Source organism: Anopheles aquasalis, chromosome 2 (genome assembly GCF_943734665.1).
Source record: "Anopheles aquasalis chromosome 2, idAnoAquaMG_Q_19, whole genome shotgun sequence".
In the NCBI taxonomy this organism is placed as follows: domain Eukaryota; kingdom Metazoa; phylum Arthropoda; class Insecta; order Diptera; family Culicidae; genus Anopheles; species Anopheles aquasalis.
Window position 1 is genome coordinate 55,250,647 of NC_064877.1, and position 5,330 is coordinate 55,255,976.

Sequence of the window (5,330 nt, forward strand, 5' to 3'; positions counted from 1 at the left end):
CGGTGCAAGATTTTATGAGTGTCACTCTTCCGGTCTTCCGCTTCGGTCCGGGTGGGAAGAAGTATTAAGGTTTGCTTCTTGGGGAGCGGGGAAATGAAGAATACAGCGGGGCTGGAAGGGGAAAGAAGTGATTGTTGGAACCGGTTGCTGCTTCAGTAACTCTTTTCTAATAGGAAAGGTTTATGCTGCATGCGCTGGCTTCTCCATCTCCATCTAAAGCTCGTCAGTTTAAATCCAACATAATTTGCATGGAGTAATGGTGTAGACTTTAAACTATTGATTCGAAAGTCACTTACTTAGTTATAATTTAATGATAAGATTGTAAACTCAGTATTACTTCAAAGCTTTTGATGCTTTGTTGTAGTCGAGTAATTGGTCATCAATATTTTTCTTGAACAGTCATTGCAAAAATAAATCCACCCACTTCTTCTTATTTCATAGACTAAAACGAATGATTCTATTGCAGAAACATCTTAGAGGAAGTGAAAAGGATACAGTATGGCAGTTGTGAGGTCTCAGAATAATTACTTATTAATATTGAGATTAAAAAAACAAATCATGCATTGCATCTTAGTACTCTAAATGTTGTGAACATTAAGCCGGGGATACATGAAGCGTAAACTCAAGCGTAAATATAAAATTAATTTACACTTGAACATGTTTACATGACCGGGTTGAGACGTGTAATCCGAATTACACTGAACTTTTATCGACTTTTGTGAGAAAAATAGGATCTTTTTTTCCGAAGAAAAAGATTAAAAACGCTAGTAATGATCACTCACTATTAATACAAACCACAAACAGGAAATATACTGAGGCAAATCGATTGCAAACAGCGTTTACGCTAGGATTTATGCTCCGTGGACCAATAATCTTTTTTACACCGTGTAAACGGCAAATGTAAACTTTTTGGCATTACACTCTGAGTTTATACAAGAGTTTACGCTTCGTGTATTCCTGCCTTTACGATGAACGTGAACATTACTGGGAACGTGAACATTAATAATCGTTTATCTGCTGATAGTGAACAGAAGTAGATTAGTATGCTAATCAAAGAAATTTCAACAACATCATATTTTGGGATATGTGTCTTAAGATCCAGAAACGACCAACGATCTACTGTAGTTAGGCTCATCATTCCTCCATGATGGTTACATATAGGAATGATTGCTTATTGCAATGATTCAGAAAGTGTATCGATGTTCTTATCGCTGCTCCGTAGGTCTGTACACGCTTTTATCCTCCCCGACGAATATTAGCTCCTCTCCGCCGAATAGAAGCATTTCAAACGCATGTTATACAATTCTGGCAACAAATGTCGATAGCATTTTTAATATTAATTACGAATGGCAAAGCGCATTGTGATTCAATCAATATTTAGTTTCATTCATAAACAATCATGTAAAATCTTTTGCAGATTAATATTCTGTTCGCTTTTTTTAAAAAAAGTTTGAATATAAACAAAAGAGAAAATACCATGTAGAAATGTAAATTGGGATGCAATTCTACGGAAAAAAACTAAACCGTATATGTTGATCTCTTGGAGGTATGACAATTATTTAAAACTAGTTCATCAGTGCATACTTTATTGTATTAAAAGGTATGGGTTTTTAAACTACTTTTTGAAACCTATTAATTAAGTTTCTATTAAAAGAAAGATGTTTGTAAAAAAGATTAAAAAGTAAAGTTAATGCTACTAACTAACTCACTGAACTGGACAGCTGACTTTTGGTAATCGTTGGGGTTGTAATAGAAAAGAATCATCTCGCCGATCCTTACTAGACAGACTGAGGCACAATGTGGATCCAATTACTAGCAATTATCCGCAAACATCCTGTCACCTCACAGCAACAACCGAGCGCATATCATACCTCGTGGCTATCCGATTGTGTGCTTCCGTATGACTGCAGACGAGTGCAGCGAGTGCATCATGCAACCATCAGATCTGGCAGCGTGTTTGCGTAATCGTAAAAGCAGACCTCGGTACCTTAGATAACCAATCTGCTTCAGCTCTGTCCGGCAGTCGTAGTTCCCTGCAACATTCGCTGCTAGAGATCATCTCGTACGCCACCGACCAGCGCAACGGATGCAGATGATGATTTCAATGCAGGCGTAGCGAGACAATGCTCTGACGCTAGCACATAAATATGTTTCTTAAGGGAGCCGTTATCTTAATCGTTTGCTGATAGCTACTACGGCTAATCACGGTACAGCCGGAGAACGGGAGCACCAAGGCCACTTCGGCTAAAGCGGAGGGCACGGCTAATGAAGAATAACATTCGGCAAACATATCGCAAACTGTCGCTGTGCATGGATCAACTGCTGCACATTGGATCGGAATCAGGAACTCTCATTTCCTAATGGGCGATCAGGAGCAGTAGCGCCAGAAATTGCCAAATGATAGCTCCCGGCACAGGGTTTATCATTTTGAAGCGCATTTCTTTCAAATACTCGTTCCTCCTATCCGGAAGGCCCCTGAAGGACCTTATGACCACCGGTTCGTGGAATGTCCTCAATCTTTCCCCCGAATATCTCCGGACAAGCCGTGAAAACGGTTATAACCGGTACCGGTACTAGCACGTTCCAATTCGGTACGAAGCCATTTTATTGGTTCGATTTGGCCACGGTAAGGCACCCGAAATTGAAGTCCACAGCCTAGCGAACTACCAGGGAAGGTCCAGTCCCCGGATTCTACGCCGCGGAGTTTGGCGGATGATGGGCCATCGGTCGTCGTCGCCTTCGCCGTCGATCGTTCGCAAAATGGCTTTCCCCCGGTTTTGGTTTATAAATTAACCCGTCCTCCTTAATTAGCGTCGTATATCAATTTAATTATCGAAATATCGATAAAATATAGTCGCACGATGTCATAAGTTTTGAGTAACGGAGGGAGGGGGGAGGTAGGGGACAGCTTAAATAATGACTCCAATTGGGGCGCTGGCGCTTTAAATTTATGGAAATGGTCGCCATCATCGACGGCGCGTAGCACACTGGGATCGGAATATCGGTGGCAAGCGAGATCGATACGTGACCGGTAGCCGCTCCGTACTGTCCACGGATTGATGGAGCCGTTACGGAGGCGCTTACAGAAATCCACTTCCAGTTTGGCGTTTGGCTTGAGCTACTTAACTCCCCACTGATTAGAATCGGTCATCGGTGTGGTGCGGTGCTGTGCGGTCGAGTCAAGTGTTGACATTGTGTGCGTGAGGTAGTTTATCGCCAATAGACCACCAAAGCAGGCGACGTTCAACGTCCAAGCAAGCCGCATGTGTAACTCCATCCCAGGGAATCGACAGTTACGGTAATCTCACTGGAAGTTAGATTCCCTGATAAGAGCAGCAAAACTTACGATCCCGGGATATCCGGGGATCGAATCCGGACCGCTCCTCCGGTCGGTTTCTTAGTATTATTTTATATACACTAAATTTTATAAATGTGAATTAAAAACTGTCGTCATAAGTTCTCGGACCATCGAAGCCAGATCGCCAGCAGAAGCAGCTAGCACGAAATGCCAGCCAGCTCCCAACGGATCTTTTCGGAGGCATAACTTTCACTTCAGCAACACCATTCAGAAGCCGAAGCCACAGTGGGAAGGGCCGTATCGACTCCGTAGTGTTGTGTTGATTCATAAATTAGACCTTGGCCGTTGGGTCCTCCCTTGGTGCTTTTCTTCACCTCCAGCGCAATGTGTCGCCCAGATCGCCGTTGACCGGGACGGATTTGGACTAAGGTAGGCTGCCCTGTCTCCCCCTCTCTCTCTCTCTCTGTGCAGGTTGGTATGAATGGCAAGTCTCAGAGAAGTGATTGGAAACGAGGAACAGGTCCCGGAGTTCGTTTCATCGCGCGACCATCCTGACTGCCCCCCTTTTTTTTTTGTTGGGAGTATATCGTCATCTTGGGGCGTCAATTGAGCTTGGCCTCTGCTGGTACGGGCGCATTAGATTGTAGATAGCCACAGCAGAAAGGTTGGCCCTTGAGCACGTGGCTCTCGCGTGCCTTTTGCAGCAATCGCCCGAATCCCGAATCCGAATGATGGTACCAATGGTGAGGCAGGACTGGCACTATCACGGGGACACGAGGTTGCCGGCCACCTTTCGCGGAGGTCAACGAAAACTTACCTCAAGCCACCATCTTCTTGTTCTTCTGCTGCCAGTGGACAACTAGTCGTCGCCCGCTGCCCTATCAGAAGTCTCGTACGGAACGTGTCGAAGTCGTAATATAAATGGCCGGGATTTGAGCGAGATGACCGCGCTAGATTCGATTCCATTTTTTCCAATCTCCGCCTGCCGCCAAAGATTTCGGACTGAAAATGAGACTTTATTGATATTGGACACGGGGCCAAAATATTTATCCCCGAAAGATGTACGATATCAGAAGTAATGATGGTGTATGGGTCGCTGCTGCCCTCCCCCGGGCCGTAGGCCTGTTTGGTGCCCAGTACAGGGACCGACTCTGATGACCATTCGATCCACAAACGACAAAAGGGGCCCCGGGATTGCCAACCAAACGCTGAAGTTCATTACCGTCACCGCACGCACACCGGTCGAGGTCCCGGTTGACCGTTATAGGAGTTTATGGACGTTTGAGGACTTCGGACCGTGGTAAATGGAAGTATTTGTGCGGTCTATTAGCACGGGACAGCATTTCATTAAGTGAAATAGTGCCCACCAACGAGCGGTCACTGATCGAACTGATCGAAGAATTTATGAAAATCTTTGGACCAAAAAACCGTACCACGTCCAGCGGGCCATCTTGTTGGGCAGCTGGCCAGCCTGGGGAAACTAATGCGTAATCAAACGTTCTGGAAGAGGCCTCAACCTTCCGCGGGGCCCCCCCGGTTCTCCATGCACACAATCATATTTCAATCGGAAACATTTTCTTCACTTTATCATTCCACCGAAGCTCCGGTGAGCGGGCTCAACTACATCTCAAACATTGAAGAATGGCCAAACCGGTGCACTTTCCACGCAAAAACACATACATACACGAGTTCTGCAAGATTTATGCCATTTGTCTCAAGACAATAAATATCGGCAGCAGCAGCGGTGGTGGTGCCGTTGCCGGTTCGGTCGGTTCTGCAACTTCTTCAATGTCCATGACCGTGTTCAGAACCGCCCATTAGTCCGCGCCATGCCGGCAGCGTTTCCGCCGCTGCACCAATTTACATATATTTGTTATAAATTAATGCTGGAAATGATAAAATACCTGAAGGGCAGTCTGTTTATTTTATTTATTCTCTCGTCTTGCCTGTGCCGCATCTGGCCCGCTGGCCTCCGGTCGATCGTGCGATCGCTCTAATGCTGATTCCTCCACAGTTGTGTATGTGTCTGTGG